The sequence below is a fragment of the Mchenga conophoros genome, linkage group LG22 (genome assembly GCF_057382185.1).
Source record: "Mchenga conophoros isolate Kocher_MC1m ecotype Shallow Benthic linkage group LG22, M_conophoros_male_GT1.1, whole genome shotgun sequence".
Classification (NCBI taxonomy): domain Eukaryota; kingdom Metazoa; phylum Chordata; class Actinopteri; order Cichliformes; family Cichlidae; genus Mchenga; species Mchenga conophoros.
The window spans coordinates 25692497-25715935 of record NC_140546.1 but is presented as its reverse complement, the minus strand read 5'-3'; the positions used below and the strand labels follow the sequence as shown (position 1 = coordinate 25715935).

The following is a 23439-nucleotide window of genomic DNA, read 5'->3' as shown; positions in this document are numbered from 1 at the left end:
TTATACATTTTAATGATCACAAAGTCACTGTACTTTCTACAGTAATTAGTTAACACAACACAATGCACCTTTCAGCTTTTCAGCTTATATATTTTGAAACTGGGGTTTTTGGAAACCAGAAATGGAAACGTGTTATATGTATATGACAGACACATACATACTGAACTTAGAGCCTGAAAACAAAGTAAATATTAAGATATGATTTCCTTGTAAAATGCATCCCAGACCAAGAAGGAAAATAAATAAACCTTTCCTGCTTTTTTGCAGATATGTAGTGTGCAGTTATCTACAGTATCACCCCCTTTTACCCAAATCACAAAATATTAGTAGGAGGCACCTTGTTCAGTTACTGAGATGAGCTGGAGAGCGTTAATAAATATGTGAAATTGACCCGGGTCTCTAACGTGTTCCACAGCATTATGAACAGCAAGTTCTACCTTGTGAATAATGCAGTCGCTGACACACAGATTAAGGTTGATGTTTTAACACAGGACTGTGTCTGTTCCTCTCAATCAGCCTATCACATCAGGTGCACTATCACATAAATCCAACATTCCATGCACATAATTTCCATAGCATGTGACTGACAGCATCCTTATGCATTGTTGCAGCTGAACAAGATGAAAAAAGAAAAAGTGTGATCTGAGTGCAGATGCATACAGGTACAACTGCAAGCTAGTTGTGGGCACTGAGCTCGCCTGCTTGAGTATGTTTATGGTGTTGGTACAGCTTTTAACATTCTTGCTGTGCATTTAATTGTACTAACAGAGTATACATACTGTGGCGAGCTCAGACAAGGAAGAGACAGAGGTATCGGTTGGTCTAGCTTCCCGTGAGTTAGCCAGGGAGTACAGCCGTTTATTAGCATTCAACAGAACACCACGACAACAAAAACAAAGGCGCTCTCTCCAAACAGAAACACACAGTCGCAGAGAGAGCGCGTCACATGGTAACCATGGCAACATAACGCTACCGCCTGAAACAACAGAACACAGCTGTCAAGCAAAACCCAAACAACCGTGACCCGCTACATAGCCCCCACCTAAGAGGTCAGTCATCCCCGACAACCCCATTACCCAACAAGTCCTGCAAATGTCCAGGTGTCTTCTTTCGGCGCACCAGCCGATCTCGACCGGTGGGGGAAGAGTCACTCGGATCAGTACATGGGATGCCTCCAGCATCCCCTGCCTCGGCGGCTGCTGGAGCAAGCAGTCGGTACGGTGACAGTCTGTCCTGGTGCTACACCACCATGCGCCCCGGGCCCAGCATGCGGATCCGGTACACCACTTCTGTTAGCTGCTCCACGACCTACGCCGGCCCTTGCCAGTGACTGCAGAGCTTGGGGGACACTCCTCTATTGCGAACCAGGCAGTACACCCAGACCTTTTAACCAGGCACGAAAGTTCCCCCCTCGGGACCGGCCTGGGCCTGGCGGGTGTAGTCATGAACCACCTGCAACCGCTCCCTCAGCCTCCTGTAGTAGTCCATCTCTGGCCCACCATCAATCTCTGGCTCGGGGGGGGGGGGGAACGCGAACACCAAATCCAAGGGCGTCCCGCTGGTGGCGGCTGGTGAGAATGGCGAGCTGAGTGGCCAGCGTGCGGTTGAAGTGCACAACCAAGCCATCGCTTTGCGGGTAGAGCGGTGTGGTTCTCATCCTCTCCACCCCCAGCCGCCGACAGATCTCCCCGAAGACCTTCGATTCTAAGTTACGCCCCTGGTCACTGTGGAGTTCAGCCAGGACCCCAAAATGGGTGAACATCTCCTCAACCAGTTTCTCTGCCGTCATGGTTGCACTCTGGTCCGGCACCGCATAGGCCTCTGGCCACTTTGTGAAATAGTCCATGGCCCTTGAGTTGGGCTCTTCTGTGCCATGCAGGTGTCACAGCAGTGCACATGAAGTTCCACATCCCATCGACAACTAGGCCAGTAGAACCGTCCCCTGAGACGATGAAGAGTTTTGGCATTCCCATAGTGGCCGGCCCCCAACAGCTGCACAATATTTCTGCCCTGACTGGGGCCCCGCTATCTCCGGTATAGGAGGCCATCATGGGTCTCCAGATTGTTGTACTAGGAGTAGTAGGCCTTCACTTCAAGCCCCTGTCCCGACACCCCTGTCCAGGCTGGGCGTTGCGCCGCCTCCAGCCAGGCCCCCACCTGAACCAACGTCGCGTAAGCCTCCTGCTCCCGGTTCAGCTGTTGCGTGGTCTATGGGACCAATCCCCCTCCGCTGGCTGTGGCCTGAGCAGTAGTCACGCCCAGTGCCTCCTGGGTCCGCTCCTCCTGCCGCTGACAGTAGTGGCACTTGACAGCCTGCAGGGCCGTCTGGAGAGGACATGAGCGTTGCCATGCTGTCGACCTGCCCGATGCTGGGTCTCAAAGTCTTAGCCCTGAAGGATGTGGAGCAGGGAAATTATTTTACTGCTATTGTTAAATAATTGTCATCATTACCATTGCATTAATAATATAATCTGGAGTTTATATTATTAATGCAATGGTAGGAAATAATTTATAGTTTAGTGATATGTTGTTGTAAGGGGGTCTTATGCTGAATGTAAGTATGTTACAGAGCATAAGGGGGTGATTTTTGTGTGCAAATTGTGTGGTTTTAATGAGACTTTCGGCGTATTGAGGAGGTGAAATTATGTGGTGGCAAAACTTTTGTGTGTTTAAGGTTGTTGAGGTTGTTGTGGTGATGGGTTGATTCTGTCAGTTAGGTTCGGGTTGTTGTTGTTTTTGTTTTTAATAGAGGGAGTTTTAGGAAACATCGACATGTCTAAAATTGGGCCCATTATTTTGTAAGAGTGCACTTAAAGAAAACCTGTCAGGTGATTTTGTTTTGTGTTTTGTGAGCTAACAATCAGCTCTATTTTTTCATTTCTGTTTTAAGCAGGCCTGCAACAGTGAATAACGGCGCTGAAAATTCTCGGGAAGAGCAAATATAAGGGGGCTTTCCAGATTACAATTGGCTGAGGAGAAAGCTACCTGTAAAAAGGATTTTATGCGAGTCAATCCAGTCCAAAAGCATAAAGAAATATTTTCCTATGGAAAATAAAAAATGACTGAGCTCATTTTGCTGAGGGTGGAGAATCTGACGCGGGAAGCTCCACTATTAGCAAAAATATGGAGTGAATGTGTGAGTGAATGTGAGGATGAATAAATGTGGACAAACAATTTGTTTTTACCAGAGAAAATTTCTGTTTTGTTTTATTAAGTGGGGTTAGATTATGGGATTATAGTATATTGTTGGGAGAATGCCAAATGCTAAAGGGGAAATATTTTTTGATGTAACTCAGTTACCATTAATTGAAGAAACACATGACTGATAACTGTTCTGTTTTAAGTTTATTTTTATGACATAGATTGGATCATGAGTGGGGAAACTGAGCATTTTTAAGTTTTGTATAGTATCTTGACACATGAAATGTATCAAGATAAAGGGGGGTTTAGGGTTTAATAATTTAATTGTTTAATAATTTAGGATCATTTTAGGACCTTTTGGGTTTTTGATCATTTGGATATGGTAAAACTGAAACTGTTATTTTTAAGTTAAGGTTAAAGGATTAAAGTGAACTTGTCACGGTTTGCGGGGCAAGCCGTGTGGAGTTGTAGAAAAGGACCCAAAAGGCGGCAGCTCTGGTGCAGGTGAATATTTATTTACAACGGTGGGCACAAAACAGCACTGGTGGAAAAACAAGAAACCGGAAACCTAAACTGGGTAAGCTAATAACACAAACCAGAAACGAGGATGCAGGGAGGTCCGGGGAAATACACAAGAGACGCAGGGAGACCGAGGGGAAACAACACAGACAAACCAGCAACTAGAATAACAGAAGACACAACTTAAATACACACAGAGAACACAGGGAGATTACACACAGGTGGGGAACACAGGTGACACTGATAAACATAACGAGACAGGGCAGGAGTGAACACAACATTACGCATACTGACGAGAGACTGTCAAAGTAAAACAGGAAGTACACAGAGGTTCAGACAGGAGGAGAGAGAGCACGGGGAGAACACAGACATAACAGGCTGGGGGAAACATGGAATAAACACAAAGAGGGACGAGAGCTCATAAATACACAGAGGGGCACAAGGGGGTAAGAGTCACAAAGGGAAAAACACTTAGGGAACACCACAACAGGACACCTCAGAAAACATGGCCTAAATAAGGAGCGAAAATACAAGGAACCAAGAATACTGGACCAACATGGCCCAGGACCATGACAGAACTGAATCCTGTTTAGAAGATACAATGCCGGTTTTTCAAAGCTGTGAATAAATCTTAGAGGGAAAATTAGTGAGGGTTGAAGGAGTAGAACAGGTTTGATTTCTTTTTGATTTCTAGAAGTAGTGGTTATAATGTAGGCTTACACATACAGATATTACATAGGAGGTATTTTTAGGATAAAGGGGAGAGCTTATAAATAGAAATGATTTTTATACATATTGCATTTTTTGATATGAGTTATTGAAGTTATTGAAGGATTGCACGCGTTTACAGACACAGAGTTAAGAAACACACATGACAGTATTGATTCCAGGCAAAAGGCCTCAAATTCATTTAGCTTTTTGACTGAACTTAAAGAAGGACCAAAGAGGAAGGAAAGCATATATTTTGGTTAAGTCTGATAAATTAGAATTAGAAGGTATTGTTAAATCAAAAGGAGCAAATGACATAAAAAGGCTATACCAAAAATAGGTGATAACATAGGAAATGTGAGGTTTTAAAATGAAGTTAGTGTTAACACACAGGAGTTGTTTCAAGGCAGCATTTAGCTATGATGAAATGTATACAGGAGTAATTGCTTATATGCTTAAACTTAATTGATTAAAGTGGTTGTTTTTCTTTTGGAGCTTTTAGTAGAATAGGCTGGTTCTAATGATTTTTTATTAAAAAGGTGGACAGTTTGTGTACAGGAGGTCGATGATCAGATAGGAAAATAGAGCGAGCAACCGGACGTGAAAGCAGGGCTTAAAGAGTTTTAAAGGGATGAGTAACGTTGAAGAATATATATATAAATATAAGTCAATAAGTTAAGAACATAATTTGGATCCCAAAAAGGATAAGTTAGGGAGATGCAGGAAAAGGTGTTTTGTTTCCTTTGCAGAAGATCTCAGCGACCACAGGAGGGGCGAGGATCCTGGAGATCTCGAGGCCTGCTGAACCACCAGAGAGGGACCGAGAAAACCTTAGCTTACACATGGAGTGTTCTCGAATGGGAGCTGGTTGAGCCAGAGGACGGCTAGAGAGGGTCTGAGCGAGGACACAATGTATTGCGACCTCTGGTGTTCCAGAGGTCGAGAGAGGGAGTGTGGAGCAGGGAAATTATTTTACTGCTATTGTTAAATAATTGTCATCATTACCATTGCATTAATAATATAATCTGGAGTTTATATTGCATTCAGGGGTTGAACAGTGTGTGTCTTTCAGAAAGGCTAAAAGTAACAGGACAGGAAACAGGCTTGGAGAGTTTTGCAGAAGTGAAAGTTATTTTGAGCAGCAGGCTAAGACGAGGCTTTAACAATGTAACAGATAGCTTTAAGAAGGCCTTAAGATGTTATGCATACAGTTATTATGTTGACCTTGTATTTCAGGTGCAGTTATGACTATTTTATACATATTGCATATCTGTGCTTATTTGAGTTGATGTTCAGGTTCTTTAAAGGTCTTAAGCTTCATCTAGTGAGAGTGTCTAGATGATCCATGCTGAGGGAAAACTAGAACATAGAAGGAATTGCAATACATGCTTACAAAACACTTATATCAGGTCATTTTATATTAAGGTTTTAGTAGAGGTTCTTGGTTAAAACATTTATTTAGTAGAAGACATACATATAGTCTCAGTGAGCCTCTGGTCTGGTGAAAGGTCAGAAGTGCAACAGGTGAATTGAGAAAGAGCATGTGAGGTCGTGACACACACACATAAGTTAAATTTATTTAGAGGAGAGATTAGTCATGTCTGGTTGTAACTGCAAAAGTGTCTCGGTAAAAGAGGAACCGTCCTTGTTGTCTCGGCAAGAAAGAGGAACAATTTACTTTAAGACAAGAACGGAAAGTACCAGCCATGAAAATAGAAGATGATCTTCTGGGTTAAAAGCCATTGTGGTGTTGATCTGATTTATGTATAAAATGTATCTGTGACGCATGAAGGGGCGTCAGTAAATCAAACCCTGATGCTATAAAATATCTGTTCATGCTTTGATTAAGTTGGAGATCACTTGCTGTCGGCGTACAGAGTGTTCTTCCCACACGTGTGTAGTCATTAAAATCATTGTTTGACCAAGACCTTCTGGACCATGGGTGGTTTGTACTCTCCTTCCTCAATTTTGAACCTTAACAAGGACCTCCAGCCAGCGGGCCACCTGATCTTCTGGGTGTTTGAAATTCAGAAGCCAAGTTAGTCAGTGCGCAGGAGGAACCGGCAGCCATGCAAGTATGGCCGGAAGTGCCACACCGCCAGCACTACAGCGAGCAGCTCCTGCCGAGTCACGCAGTAGTTCCTCTCTGCTCACCCCAGAGCACGGCTGAAGTATGCTACCATTCGTTCTCCGGCCTCATCCTGCTGTGAATGGACTGCCCCGACTCCTACATTGCGTCAGGGGTAGGCCAGGACTGGAGCTCTGGTGAGGGCCTCCTTCAGCTGTGCAAAAGCCGCAGCACAGGCATCACCCCAGCCAAACGGCTGACCCTTATCAGTCAGGCGGTGGAGAGGGCTGGCTATCGTTGCGAACCCCTTGATGAACTGGCGGTAGTAGGAGGCTTGGCCCAGGAAGCTCCGCAGTTCTTTGACGTTCGAGGGAGTCGGGCAGTCCCGGACCGCAGCCACCTTTGCGCTGTCGGTGGCAATACCTTGAGCACTGATCACATGGCCCAAGAACGTGGTCTCTCTCGCCAACAGCCGGCACTTCGCAGGGTTGAGCCGCAGCCCAGCTTGTCGATGGCACTGAAGACCTCGCTCAGGTGGGACAGTGCACTGTCGAAGTCGCCACCGTGCACCAACAGGTCATCCAGGTACACAACACAGCGGCCACGAGGGATGTTCACGAGCACCCTCTCCATCAGCCTCTTGAACGTCACTGGCGCATTGCAAAGCCCGAATGGCATGACCCTGAATTGCCACAGCCCCTACAATACGGGGTTTTTGTTTTGTTTTTGTTTTTTGTTCTTTTTTTGGGGGGGAGGGGTGTTGTTGGTTTTTTTTACTGTGTGATATTCTAGCATTATATACATTTCCTAGCAGTGTTGGGTGTAACCAGTAGTGGTTTTTGATACGGGCGACACAGGCGGTTGCCCGGGGCGGCATCATGGTGGGGGGCGGCATCATGGGCATCGGCAAAAAATAAATAAATTGATCGTACTCATGCTGCCCCGACATCAGCCGGCGCATATTGGGAATGGCATAGGCACCGATCGGTTTTCTATCGCCCATTTGCTGGGAGTAAGGGCGCCCTCCGTTTGCGAGGTGCGCCTGCTGCTTGCGGCACAGGGAGGAGAGGGCGGGGCGGCGGGGGATTCTCTGGCTGGCTGGAGCAGCGTCTAATAACCAAATCGCAAAATAAAACAAAATAAAAACAAACCAACAAACACGAAAACACCAGACATTATGATACAGACTTATAATTTGCACCGATGTTTTTTCGAAATTCTATACATGAAAAGTGAGTGCGAGAGCCCTCGGTGCGGCTGCTCGCTGCTGAAGTCAAAGTAAACTTTATTGTCATCTCTACTACATACAGTCCAGTATATAGAGAGACGAGACGACGAAGCTCCAGTTAGAGCAGTGCAAGTAAACAAACAATGAATCTAAGAAGAGTAAGAAAATAAATATACACTTTAGGACTAGGGGTAAAGGGATCAATAACGATTTAAAATTTATAATTTACAGTTTGATGATTTAAAGTTTCACAACCTGTCGAAAGGGGAGGGGCCCGGTGGCTTCCAAATAGAGCACATTTCATTCGTAATGTTGTAAATCCAAGCCCATTATCTATTCATGATTTGAATCATGGATTGTGCGAAATCCCAGAAATAAACCTTAGACAAAGTGAATCTGTGAATTAAGGTGTAGGTCTATTAGGTAATGTTGTGTTGATCCTCGGGTTGGGGGATGGGTGTTCATACTGGAGTGCAAAATTAAAACCAATGGAAGATGGACAAGAAAAGTTCAAAGCCATCAGATGCCGAGTTTAGAAAAAATAGAAAGGAAGAGGAGGAGAAACGAGCAAATGATACAGGTAAGCAGATGTGTCATTGGATAATGGCAGATCATGTATCCTGAAACAATCAGAATCAGAAGACTCTATTAACCCCTAAGGAAATAATGTGGATTACAGTTTCTCCAAGAAGAAATGGTAAAAATACTAACAGTAACAGACTAAACTCCAAACAATACATTATGTTACAGATTTTAATATTAATTAGTCAGTGTCAATTGTTGATTTGTCCTGTTCTCATTGTATGACGAATTATGATGGCTGTTTGGTAGCCTTCATATGTGTGTGTGTGTGTTTTATGTTAATGTACAAACCTTAATATGTTTTATGTATGTGTGTGTGTGTGGGGAGGGGGGGCAGAGGGAGTGTTCGCCCAGGGTGCCAAACAGGCTAGGACCACCACTGGGTGTCACATATTATAAAGTGATCACATTACATTTTTCAATAATGCATTAGTGTACATCAAAATTCAGTAATTATATTACAGTACCAATTATGTTGTACAAAAGTGCTTCAGTTATCTGCACGCGGGTGGCTAAAAAACAAAAAAAAGTCCATTAAAAACAATCAAACAAACTTTTTTTTCTTCCATGACAATCAGCTGTTTGCTGGGAGTTCATTTGCTGGGAGAAGAAAAATGTTGAAGCAGTCTACAACTTTTCCTGGATTGAAACTAGCCACATTTTACTTGTAACAGAACTTTGGCTCTTAGGAAGCATCTACACAGATAGAATGCTAAGACAAAGCTAGCAAGAAGCCCCAGTGATGATAATGCTGAGTGAATGCTGAACCCTAGCCCAGCAGCCAGACCCTGACGTTAGACAGCTAACAAAAGCTGTGACGTGGTTGCACATGTTGAACATGTGGTTGTATTTCAAATATGGCGGATAACTCTGGCACAATATGGGTCTCATATAGAAACGCTTATAGATACAACTTGCTAATAAAGCTATGTAGCATTGGCTAGCACTCCAGCCACCCATCTGATTATGGTATCAAATAAAGTGCCTATAACTAAAAGGGCCAACTCAAGGCTTAGAAATGGTAGTCTGCGAATTGTATGTGTAAAGACAAGTTACAAAGCGAGCAATTGAAACTGAGAAAAAAAACATAAATGGGAAAATGTAGAACGTGTTAGTAAAGACTAAAGCAATGCTTTTTAAAGTGTGGGACATGCAGGTAAGGGTGTGTCAGAAAAGTCATAGAATAAGAGATTAAAAACATTTAAAATGGCTAAAAGAAATACAAACACAGTTTTTAAAAAAGGGTAAGTTACAGGGATAGCTAAGTAGCTCAAGTTAGCTAGGAGTAAGATAAAACATAAAAAATAAAAGACAAACAGTTTAAAGGAAAGAATAAACTATTTAAATGCATAGCTAAACTGATAAACTGAAAATATAAACATAAGCTAGCTACAAGTAAAGAAAATGCAGTTAAAATATTTCTAAAATGTAAAACTAAATCATGTAGCTTTTTCTTCTCAAATACGACATGAAATGTTATAGGGGTGAAAAAAATCCTCTATAAATAAATAACGAGATAACTAAATTTTGCTTTGGTGTAAATTTTGTTCATAGTACACCTAAAATATGACAGGAGGTGTTAATATAGAGACACTACTTATTTAAATTAATTGTGTGTAAGCACTTGATGGCAAATACATTGAAATAATAATAGGCACTTTTTGATGATACCTTCTAAGAGTGAAAATACACAATGCACATATTCAGAGACACAAGCTGTTATCAAGGTAAAGGACAGGATGTTGAAAGCATGAGAAAGGTGTGGAGGGCATGAAAAAGAGAGGTCACATGGGGTGAGCAGATGGGAGGAAAGGTGGGATAAGAGAGAAAAGAGTGTAAAGACAGGGAGAAGAAAGAGTCTGATGGCTCCATAAAAATAGCCCTTCTTTTTATTCTCATTCTTCGGCTCATGTTCCCAAAATGGCACTGCTGAACCATAAAATGCTGTAGCGCTTCACCCTTCACCCTGCCTTGTCTTACACAGATCAGGTTGTGACAGTTTGACACCGATAGTCACCCTCACTGTTTGCTGTGGAGTTCCGCTTATAAAGGCCTACTGCCGTCAGCCTTTATCCCGCATGCTCACTGGAGGTGCACAAAAGGAGGCAGAGAGAAAATGGCATTTGAAATTCGGAGAAAATAGAGGCACAAAGAGACCGTTGATGAAAAGCATTGCAGAATTTAAAAGGGATTGAAAAAGGTTGCACTATTTCATTTCAAAGACATTTTTTGTTCTCAGCCTTTGGTGCAAGTAAAAAGAGCTTCACTTGATGACAGAGAGCAGAATTGATTTTTAAGGTTTCCTTTTCATGAATAATACTACTACTGCAAATAATGCTTCTGCAAATTTAATCTATAAAAACACAGTCAACTGGATATTTGCCACCTGTCTTAGTTTTTTTTCCATCATCAAGTAAAAGGAGCTACTTTTGTTTTTGTTTTTTAATTGATCTCTGTGAGTGATTCATCTATACTCAGTTATGAAAATCCATTAAAGGCTTTTACATTTAATAATGTAAAGAATAGCATTTTGGCATGAAGGAACTAGTGCGTTTTACATGTATAGTGTTTGGAACAAGGAAAACATGGCATGGCATTAGAGTTAACAACCAAAGTGTCCAAAATGTAAACACAGCTTTTCCTATCTATTCCAGCTTCTTTGCTGACATTTTTAAATATATATACATGAAAAAAGCTGAACAGCTTTGACTCATAGGGGAATCTAAGTATTTTCATAGCAATTACATATGTTTCTGCACACACAGTCAGGTGTTGTATAGCAGAAGTGTAAAGACAATCAATCTCTATTAACCTTATCTCTATCTGTGAGGGAATAATGTAGTATTACAGGTTACCTCTATAGTATTTATGAACAGCAATTAAACCATATCTTTGTCTGCTCTTCTGCGAAAACAGAAAACTGAAAATAATAACTCTGTTTTGTCAATGTTGGAGGACTGCTGTTCAACCAGTTTAATCTGATATTTTGCAAGATGTTGTCTGTACTAGACCCTTTTCTTTACATCCTTGCATTTCACCCATGAATAGCACCAGTGCAACACTATGAGGGAATTGCACCATCAAGGCTTACACTTAGCCTTAAGGACTGATCTGTTACACCTGCTGCACCATGTTGTTTCTGTAGAGCTTGTAAGACAGACAGACAGACAGACAGACAGACAGACAGACAGATAGATAGATAGATAGATAGATAGATAGATAGATAGATAGATAGATAGATAGATAGATAGATAGATAGATGATAGATAGATAGATAGATAGATAGATAGATAGATAGATAGATAGATAGATAGATAGATAGATAGATAGATAGATAGATAGATAGATAGATAGATATGAATGTTGCTACTAGTTTATAACATTCTTGCAAGCTCTACAGAAACAGAGCTGCAGAAAGGTATGGAAAAGAAAGGATGCTTAAGAAGTACAGCAGACAACAACATCAGGTCAGCTCCCCTCACACTCAACGTCTTCATTGCACCAGTTGTGCTTGGGACTTTGTACACAATTTTGGGCAGGCATGATGATATCGCCCCCTTGTCGTAGCATTTGTGTTGTACCTAATAAATTTCCAGTTGTCATAGCAGATGCTTCTTCCAAATGTTGGAACACTGAGCTACTACTTGTTTTACCATAAGTCGCTGTAAGTTGGGCATCAAAGGTCCCACATCCTCTTCAATATGTCCCACATCCTCTTCATTTAACCCCTTCCGCTGGAGTTATTCCTTGCCCACTTGTGCCTTTTTGTTCTAGGAGCCCACTTCATCAGTGTCTCCTGGTTCCTCAACACCTACCACAGACTTACTGAAGAGATGCCACCAGACTTGCTAACGGAAATCAGAAAAAAACAAGCAAACAAATAAAGCAAATGGGTCTGAGGTAAGCTATGGTGAAAAGAAGCTACTGACTTTCAAGCACCTATAGTGACAGTTCATGTTCTGAGGCCAACAGGTCATGGGTGGTTTTGATTAGCTCAAATAACAAAAATGATGATGCTGTCACAACAGACAATGCTTTAGTATCTTTACCCAACTTTTTATTAAGCAGACTGAAGTGACATGCGTATGAAAAACCAAATCAGCACATCAGATAAGTGCAGAGAAAGCTTTGGAATAATCTATTAAGCATCCAACCCCTTTCTGTTCTTCTTCTCCTGTTCTTGTTTTTTTCTTATTTACCTCATGACTTTCTTCCTGTGTCTTCATCTCCTCCCCTCTGTCTTTTCTGTGAAGAAGTGGGTGGAGGTGTTCCATATTACTGAGCGCTACAGTATGTGTGAGTTTTGCTGTGCTCCATGCACCTCCGTGCACCACGGGGTGCTTGTTTACTTGCTTAATATGTCAAGACACGAGGAAAAAAAATGTAGACGTCTTTCCTACTGACAGATAACATCAAGGGAGTATCTGAGCCAAAGCAGCCCTGCTGTATGCCGATGTCCTCGTGAACGTAAGCTTCAATCATGGAAAATCAACAAGTATACCATCATTCAATTGCATGTGTTATAGAAGCCAAGATCTATTTCTGAGTTTCGGGACTCCAGCCAGAAATTAAAAGGCTCTATTCTTTCCCTTTCTCCTTTTCCCGCTCATTTACGTCTCCGCTGTTCTTCTGCCTCTCGTCTGGTTCAACTTGGCAGTGGTGCCATGTAAGTTGAAAGAGTTTTGTTAAATATTAATTACAGCTTTCATCGACTCAGTCAAATCTTTACTCATTTCACCACAACAAGGCACATTTCTGCCTCAGTAAAAAGCAAGGAGGGGGAAAAGGAGACAGCGTGAGGCATATGTGTCCTTTGAGCAGCTATTAGACTGTCTGTTTGAAGCTAACTGAGAAATGGGCTCCTCTGGCAACGGCTGTTCACCCACCTATCAAATGTATGATGCATAACAAGCAGACACATACAGGCACAGCTGTGTACAAAAGCTTCACTCGGGGTGAATAAAGACACAAACCCCTGTAAATCAGCTTCTAACTGACAGCAATTACAAATTGTGAACATAAATGACCACAGCCAGAGGACTGTTTTTTTTTATTTTTCAACAGAGTCATAATTTAGAGAACAATCATCACACAGTGGTTTGAAGGTGGAAGGTACATGCAGATACTCTCATGCACACGCTGCGCTCTGAGGGAAAATAAACCGATTAAAAAGATATGCACTCAATATTTGTTCTCAGACATTAAAAACAATAAAAACTGCAAGGTGTTTATGCTGTGAATAAATTGCTTTTTTTTTTAAATCAAAGTGATGCATCAGTAAATACTTAGATGAATGTCACTAGTGTCCTTTTGCTAGCAGTAAGCTGCCAGTTTGACAGTACAAGAAAAAGTCAGTAGGTGCTGTGATCACACACTGTGTATTTTTCACCTTTTTTCACAACCTAGTGAGAAGTTGTTAAATCTATACATATAGCATGTTATAGGTGGATTTTAAGCACCATAAGCTGTGATCACAACCACTTCATATATAGCAGGAACCATTATGAATCTTTATGGAAAGACCATTCAGTGATAGGCATGCTGTGTTTCTCATTTATGTATGTGGGTTTTTTTTCTAAAGCACAGTATAGTGCAATGCAGCACAATACCATAAGTATTTTGACTTTCAGGTCTAAGGTTTTACATATCAGGACATAATAAAAATAATCTGGTCCTTAACAGGTCTTACAATGAATTTACTATGACCTCAGATGAACTATAAAATATTACATCATATATACATGTTACACTATTATTATTAAACAAAAAACTAAACAGAAACGGTCTATGCAAAATTTACAACCCCTACAGCTTTCACAGGAATTAACAGAGTAAGTAGCAGCCAGGTTAATCTAATCAAAGGCACGTGATTAATTGAGTAACTGTGAGCACCTCTACAAAAGCAGCAGAATTGGTAGTTTGCTGATCTGGAGCATTGGGATGTGTGGTACCACATAACTAAGGAGGAAAAACAACAGCAGTGACCATAGAAAAATTATTTTTGCTGCACATCAGTCTAAGAAGAGCTGGAAGTCCATCATCCCATATGGAAAAGATATATATAAATTTTATAAAGTTTGTATCTGTCTTGTGTGAAACTTGTATGAAAAGCATACAAGAGTGAAAACAGATATAAGATCCCTTGAAAAATTATATAAACGAAACTTGTATGTTTTGGATACATATTAAAACAATATATGAAAGTAATCAAAGAGTGGCCACTTTCATGAGTAAATCAAAGTTTTTACTATTTCTTTACCATATGGGATCCTACAGATAGAAACAAGTCGAAGACATCCAAGTCAGTTGCCAGCCTTCCCAGGAGTAGATTTCCAAGCAAATTCACCTCAAGCTCCGAAAGTGTCAAAGAGCCACATCTCAGACTCTGGACAAGAATGCGTTTTTTTGGAAGGATTCCCAGGAGGAAGGGTAGTTGCTCTTAAAAACACACACACACACACACACACACACACACACACACACACACACACACACACACACACACACACACACAAGGTAGCATAGCTTGGGTTTGGAAAGACCAAATGAGGTCAGATGAGACCAAAACAGAGATATTTGGTCAAACCACAGGACCACATTTGGAAAAACCAATGCAGCATATCAGCAAAAACACACCTTGTAGTCACTGAGTCAACCATAAACTCATTTGTATACTAAAATATTCTAAAGTCAGATGTGACCATCTGATAGACAGCTAAAGTTTGGGCAAAATTGGGTAATGCAACTGTTACACCACTCCATAATCCTCATGTAATCACTCAGTCCAAAAATTAAAATCAATAGGGAGACGTGGATGTCTACCAAAGAGTAAATAAAAGGATGAGTATCCTGTCGAGTCACTAGTTGTGCAATTATAGGCATGCACAACTTTGTTTACAGCAGCATTGACAGCAAGTTGCGATTAAACCTTTCCATTGGGTTCCCCTGTGGATGGTAGGGTGTAGTCTTTGAATTGGCTATTCCTGTGTACTTCTGCAGCTGTTTGAATAAATGGTTTTCAAATTCTCTGCCTTGATCATGATGTAATTTACCAGGAAAACCAAATTTCAAGGAAAAGTCATTAAAAATTTTATCTGCTGTTGTTTTGCCAGATTTGTTGCGTTTAGGGTAGACTTGAGCAAACTTGGTGAAGTTGACCTGTAATACTAAAATATCCTCATACCTTCCCCTGCTTTTTTCGAGATGGACATAGTCTATTGAAACCATTTCAAAGGGTGCAGTAGCCGGCACGTGACACATGGGGGCCCTACACTGAACTGTGTTTTGTTTCTGAATATTACATTTGCACACCTGTGTGATGAAAAACTCAATATCTTTGTACATATTCGGCCAATAAAACCTACTCCTTGCCAAATTCATCACACGGTCCACCCCCAAGTGACCCATTTTCCACTCATGTAGAAGCTGTTTTACTTTAGGATTTTTGGTCGCTGATGTTTTGTCAAAGCTTGCACCTGTACTTTTTAAGTTGAGAACATAAGCTATGGCAGAGTCCTGCTTTTGAGCTTGTAATAGCTCCTGTGTTGTGATTCTCACATCTGGCTGAGTTTCTGTAAGTATTTTATTTACTTCTGGATTGCATGTTATAGCTGATATCCAATCCAGTTGTTTTTCTTCCTGTGTTTCAATGGCATTCATTACTGCGCTTAACACTTCAGGCGAACACAGCTCATTACATTCTAACATGTATGAGTCCATACTAGAAGGTGTTCTGGACAAAAAGTCTGCATCGTTACTGTTTCCGAGTCGGTATTTCAGTGTTATGTTAAAATCAGCCAACTCGGAAACCCATCTGTGTCCTGTCACATTTAGTTTAGCTGTGCCTAAAATGTAGTTTAAAGGGTTGTTGTCACTATATACTGTCACTGAGGGAGCATAGGACAAGTAGTCTCTAAAGCACTCAGTCACCGTGCCAAAAACTCAAGTTTCCCTGAGTGCCACCTGTAGTTCTTCTCAGCCTGTGTTAATGTTCTTGATCCATATCCAGTTACTCTTAATTTACTGTCCTGCCTCTGGTACAAAACTGCACCAAGGCCTTCTTCTGATGCATCGATGTGCAGAATGACGGGATCCTCAAACTTAGGATAAGCCATCATGGGTGAATTAGTCAAAACATCCACCAAATAGTCTAGTGCTTTTTGGTGGCTGTCACTCCATATGATTTTTTGGGCCGGTGCAGCATGCCCCGCCTTGGCTGACCGCGCTGGTGTTTGGGTGTGGTCAACTGAGAGTAAATCATATAGGCACTTCACATGTCTTGAAAAATCTTGTACATAGCTTCGGAAATATCCTAAAAATCCTAAAAGCTTTCTCAGCTCTTTAATGTTTGTTGGTGGGTTGTCCTTCAAAGCTCGTATTGCTTGTACCTCTTTTTCATCCATTTTGTAACCGTTTGCTGAAATGATTTTGCCCACATTGCGGACCTCATTTTTAAACAAGTCACATTTATCAGGTCTTAGTTTTACTCCCCAAGCCTGCTGACATTTGAGAACTGATCTCAAAACTTCAAATGTACTCAAATGTGCTCAAATGTTTGACTGTACACTAAAACATCATCTAAATATGGAGTGCATATTTTGTCCCTCAAGCCTTCCAAACTTTCCTCCATGCTCCGCTGGAAAGCTGCAGGTGCATTGGTGAGTCCAAATGGGATCCTATTCCATTCATACAGCCCCCAGGATGTTGGAAAGGCTGTATATTTTTTCGAGTCTTCGCTGATTTCACCTTGATAGTACGCTTTGCCTTGGTCAAGCACACTAAACCACATATTGCCGCCAAGTCCATCAAGGATTTCCTGTATTCGTGGAATAGGGTGTCTGTCTGGAATGGTCTTTTTATTGAGACCCCTATAATCGACACACAGTCTCCGGCCTCCATCCCGCCTCCTCACACACACTATTGGAGAGGCATATTGTGAGGTTGATTTGCAAATAAAATCCTTTTGTAACAAGTCCTGAATGTGATTTTTTACTTCATCATAGACAGCACGTGGGACCGCATTATAGGATTTGGCTACAGGAATCTGATCAGTGAGTTTGATATCCATTTTTAGATTTTTTTATGTAACCAACTTCCTCTTTGTGTTTAGCAAATGCGCCTGACTCCTCTCTTAACATTTCCATGACAGCTGCCTGTTGTTCTGTGTTAAGGTGGCCCAAATTAACAGGTGGTTCCCAAGGTTCTTCTGGTAAGCTAGGTGAGTTCTGATTGTCTTTTTCTACAACCGAACCTATCTGAGCTTCTTTGAGATTCACAGGATAACTGTGTGTTACCCTCTCTATGTTACCTAGAAGGGTTTTAGGTGGCAAAACAATGTCATGTTTGGTAACATTAGTAACATAGATATTGACTTTGCGGGCATTGTCTGATACATACAGCAACTGGCAGTTAGATTTCAGACCCTCAGCTAAAGACAGGTTTTCATCCGACTCAAAAAGCATTTCACTTTTTACCTTTAAGTCTGTTTTGATGGAACAACTAATGCTGTGCATTTCTCCACTCGGTACAACAATAGCTTTGCGTCCTGATCTGACAGGATAAGTAACTATCTTACTACTGGTGGTATGTATAAGGTTCAACAGTGCTTCTGCTTTGTTTGGTCCTACTCTTAATGAATTTCTGAGTAAAGACAAGCTTTCACTGGACTGAGTAGTGTCTTTTTCTATCAGTTCCTCAATAGCATTAAACCCTACTATTGGTTTCTGCACCACATCGTGACTTACTAGGATTGGAACCCGAACTTCATTCTGAGCTGCAGCTTTTCCTCTCGGATCACAAAGGCTAAGGCTAACTTCTACCCAACCCTGGAAAGGGACTTAAGATCCATTTACGGCTCTTAAGTCTAAAAGGTCATCCTTACTTAGTAAATCACTGATGGGGTGAACTTCTAAGTGAGGTAAATTGTCTGATTTCCAGCATGCGCTCAATATTGAAACTTGGACTCCCGTGTCCCACAGTGCCTGTGTTTTGCAGTTTTTTCTACACCATACTAGACACTTTTTGCCCACAAGCTGTGCTTCTTTTCTTTTTTTTTTGGTACTCAGATTGAACACGTTTGGGGGTTGGTTCCTAATTTTAGGATTTCCTGAGTCAGTTGGTGATGCATGGGATAAGCTTTGGGCCTTGGGAATGTTATCACATTGGGGACATTGGTGCTGAGGCTGTGGCTTGTCCCGCAGTCACAGCCCCGCCCAGTTTCCCTGCTTCTGAGCTCCCCTTACTTTACATCCTTTTGCCCAGTGAGAGTCACTGCCACATTTGAAACAATGGTCACAGTCCCTGTTTTCTTGTTGACATGCACAGCTTCGCCTTTTTGGTCTGTGAGCTGCCTTTCTGTACACCCTGGCTTGCCTATCACCGTCACCACTTCTATCCCGTTGGACAGTTTGTACTAGTGAAGCTACCTGTCCTTTAAGGTCCCTGATTGCTGAGTTACTTTCCTCAATTTTTGCAAATAAGGGTTTGAGGGGTTTAGCTGGTTTTGTATCAGGCTGGCTTGTGCAGGGATCACTAAGTGCCACATTCTGCTCAACTACATTTAGTCCTGTTCTAAAAGACCAGTGGACTTTTACCTTTAACGCTCTTTCGCTTTCATTGTACTGGGCTGTTTGCATTTTCATTAATAAGAGTTCATCGCTACAGTTTTCATCCTGTAAATATACTCTCATTTCTGCTCTGACATTGTTACTTAGAAGACCCGTTCTAATGGATTGAAAACATTGACTTTGAACAAGTTCTTTGTTGTACTTTAGGCTAGACTGGGCGCGCTCAGATGCAAAAATAATTTTTTGAGGCAAATCCAGCACTCTAATCAGGAACTCAAGTGGGTGTAGCCTTGGTTAATTGCTGATACATCTATTTCTGCATGATGGGCTTTTAGAACTTGTCTCAGGCTGGTTAATACGAGATCCTCTTTCCCTTCCAAATAGCTCCTTAATTTTAACTCAGGACTGATGGGACGTATGACAGCCTCCACGATCTCAGCTTCAGAGTAGCCCGTTTTTAAGTCGCTTTCTATCTGGTGCTCTAACCTACTGAAACTCAGCGTGTCTTTAGCTGTTGAGTCACCCAAATGTCCACTTATCCTGAAGTCTTTTCTGAATCCACCTGATGAAACTGTTGCCAATGCAGTATCTCCCCCTGCACTGTGTTTCGCCGTCCAGCGACGTCCTCATGGCCACCTGATGCTCCAGCGATGTCATCGGGCTTGTCCGCCGCTCCGGAGGTGCCCGCGCCGCTGCGAGTTGCCCCTCGTGCACAGTCTCCGCCGTCATCCCCGCTCTGTCTGTCTGGCCGCCGCTCCCGCACCAACAGCCACTGACCGTGCCTCCACCAGCAAAGCCAGCACATCATTTAGCTCCAGAAGCACCGACATGCCTTTATGCTCTCGTTGGAAAAATTCTTCTCGTTCACAGAACTGGCTAATAAGCTTAACGAGAGCTCTGCGAGATTTGCTTTGTATTTCTTTGTTGTGCTTTTCTGTAATATTACGTAGTTCACATACCCTGAGCAGTTCTTCCACAGAAAGTCCACATAACTTCTGCTCCAACTCCAACAAAATATATTCACGGTCCTCAGACATGCTTGAAAGAAAACTAGGATGATGAGGACCATGGCGGTTGGGCTAAGTGCAGTAGATGCTAGTTTTCTACAGACACTGTGCTGGGCAGCTCTATAGCTGCCTGGAGGGAGCAAATGAGGGTTGGCAAGCTTGCTCTCTCTATCTCCACCTCCACTTCTTTACCGCTGCCCCAGGACAACACACACTCTCTACCTGCCTCAACGCTGCCACGGACTTCCTCTCCCTCCCCACGCCAGCCAGGACCTCGTTTTCCTGCCTTTTTCCTGGCCGCTATGTGGTCAGAGGATGAGGTCTCCATTTCTCCACCGGTTCCTGTTCCCTCATCCCGAAGGAAACTGTGCCCTTGCCACTGCCACTCCTCTCCTTAGTCATCTGTTCTGCCACCTGCTCCTGCTGGAGGGTCCGAAGGGCCCGTCCGGCCTTTGTCTGTTGTTCCCGCTGGGGGTTCTGGAGAAGCGCTCCAGCCGTCTTCCGTCCACGCTGAAGGGTCCGAGGAGCCCGTCCAGCCTTCTGTCTCCACTGGAGGGTCCGAGGGGCCTGTCCAGCCACCTGTTCCTGCTGGAGGGTCCGACGGGCCCGTCCAGCAGTCTGTTGTTCCCGCTGGCGGTTCTGGAGAACTGCGCCAGCCATCCTCCGTCCAGGCTGAAGGGTCCAAGGGGCCCGTCCAGCCTTCTGTCTCCGCTGGAGGGTCCGAGGGACCGGTCCAGCAACCTGCCTCCGCTGGAGGGTCCGAGGGGCCCATCCAGTCTTCGTCGCCTGCAGAGCCACCTCCTGCAGTTTCCACACTGCCACCTGCAGTGCCACCACCAATTCTGTCGCCTGCGGTTGGCGTGCTGCCATCTGGTCCTGCCTCACCCCGTCCTGTTTCGTCTCTGCCTAAGGCCTCCGCACGGGCTGGTTCTGCTTCGTCTGCACCAGAGGTCTCAGCGCCACCTCATCCTGTCCAGCCTCCACGTCCTCGTCCTGTCCGGCCTGCACGTCCTCGTCCTGCCTGCACGTCCTCATCCTGTCCGGCCTCCACGTCCTCATCCTGTCCGGCCACTTTCCAGGGTGTTGGCTGGACATCATCTCCTTCGTCTTTGTTGCCACCATTGATTTTGGAGTGTTGTGCCGTCAGCTTCCGGGCCAGCCCCCTGAACTTTTTTCGGAGCGGTTTTCCTGGCCGCCTGCGACTTTTGTGAACCTTTTTTTTGTTTGTTTGGTTGTTTTGACTTGTTTGCTGGGCTCCAGTGTTTTCTGTTTTTGATCTCTGGGTCCTTGTGTTTAGTTTGTCAGAGTTGTGCCTTCTGGTTTCTGTTCTGTTCCATAGTTGCTGAATCCCTGTGTCAAGTCTGCGTCTCTGTGTTATGTTTCCTGTTTTACTTTGAAGGTCCATGTCTTATGTTAATGCATCTGGTTTTGCTTCCTTAGTCTCGACAGCCCTGATTTGTCCCAGCTGTGTTTCCCTCCTGTCTCTTATTCCCTGATTGCTCCCTCTGTGTATATTAGCCCTGTGTTCTCTTTGGTCAGTGTCCCAATGATACTGAGAAATGATATTTCATTTAAACTATAGACTAGCTGCAAGCTAGTCTATACGGGGGAATAAGCGGCATTTCAGTAAAGTTTTGGTCAGTAAGATACAGCAACAAACTATTTTTCATCTCCAAAATCACATTCATGCAGATTTCTTCTTCTCTAAATTTTTCCCTTTATTTAAATAAAACCTGCATATATTTTCACAATATGAAGTCATGTGCTCAAAAGAAATTAATCGGTGCCCTATGCTTTATACAACTCGGCTCCAGTACCTGGTTATTCTCAAACAATTTCACAAGATAGAACTACACTCAACAAAAATATAAACGCAACACCTTTGTTTTTGCTCCCATTCCCCATGGGATGGACGTAGAGACCTAAAATTCATTCCAGATACACAATATAACCATCCCTCCCAAACAGTGGTCACAAATCAGTCCAAATGTGTGGTAGTGGGCACATCTGCTATATTGAGATAATCCATCCCACCTCACAGGTGTGCCACATCAGGATGCTGATCTGACATCATGAGTAGTGCACAGGTGTACCTCAGACTGCCCACAACAAAAGGCCACCCTGGAATGTGCAGTTTTTTGCGCTATTGGGGGTCTGGGGACCCAGAACCGGTCAGTATCTGGTGTGACCACCATTTGCCTCATGCAGTGCAACACATCGTCGCATGGAGTCTATCAGATTGTCAATTGTGGCCTGTGGAATGTTGGTCCACTCCACTTCAATGGCTGTGCGAGGTTGTTGGATATTCGTGGGAACTGGTACACGCTGTCGTATACGCCGGTCAAGCACATCCCGAACATGCTCAATGGGTGACATGTCCGGTGAGTATGCTGGCCATGCAAGAACTGGGACATTCTCAGCTGCCATCTGCCCTGAACAATGTGAACCATGATTCATCCGTGAAGCGCACACCTCTCCAACGTGCCAGACGCCATCGAATGTGAGCATTTGCCCACACAAGTCTGTGTGGAGTCAGGTCAAGACCCCGATGAGGACGACGGGCATGCAGTTGAGCGTCCCTGAGACGGTTTCTGACAGTTTGTGCAGAAATTGTTTGGTTGTGCAAACCAATTGTTCCAGCAGCTGTCTGGGTGGCTGGTCTCAGACGATCTTGGAGGTGAACCTGCTGGATGTGGAGGTCCTGGGCTGGTGTGGTTACACGAGGTCTGCGGTTGTGAGGCCGGTTGGATGTGCTGCCATATTCTCTGAAACGCCTGTGGAGACGGCTTATGGTTGAGAAATGAACATTCAATGCACGGGCGACAGATCTGGTTGACATTCCTGCTGTCAGCATGCCAATTGCACGCTCCCTCATTGCTTGTGGCATCTGTGGCATTTTGCTGTGAGACAAAACTGCACATTCCAGGGTGGCCTTTTGTTGTGGGCAGTCTGAGGTACACCTGTGCACTACTCATGATGTCAGATCAGCATCCTGATGTGGCACACCTGTGAGGTGGGATGGATTATCTCAATATAGCAGATGTGCCCACTACCACACATTTGGACTGATTTGTGACCACTGTTTGGGAGGGATGGTTATATTGTGTATCTGGAATGAATTTTAGGTCTCTACGTCCATCCCATGGGGAATGGGAGCAGTAACAAAGGTGTTGCGTTTATATTTTTGTTGAGTGTATATCGACAGGTGGTCCCAGCATTACAACTACAGAGCAAAAACACTGAAATTCCTCCTTTCATTTCATTATCATATGGGTTTTTCTGTTTTGATGAGAGCACAGGATCCGATCCAGCTTGATCAAAGTGTAGCTGATGCTGCCAGGCTCTTGAATCCAAGCTCAAGTGTCAAAACATCCTTGTTTTTTCACAATCTGTTCCTCCTGCAATAGGATTAATCCTGGGAGGCTATTGATGAAGCATATTTCATCATATGAAAGAACTGCCAGCAATTGTCTGACTAATGAGAATTTGGCTGAAAAATATATACCCCTATATATTATTTTGTTTGCAGAGACATTATAAGATGCTTCAAAATAACTGCCAAAAAACAGGGCCTCAAGGCATTTCAAGATGCCTCAAACTACCTCAGATATTCAGGAACGC

The 23439-nt window shown here is 43.2% G+C and overlaps 1 protein-coding gene across 3 annotated transcripts in view; it reads right to left on the bottom strand.

Annotated features, from left to right (window-relative positions):
* LOC146549558 (uncharacterized) overlaps positions 1 to 23439 on the bottom strand; it is a 49833-nt gene that overhangs the window by 7454 nt on the left and 18940 nt on the right. The gene's annotated exons all lie outside the window — the stretch shown is intronic.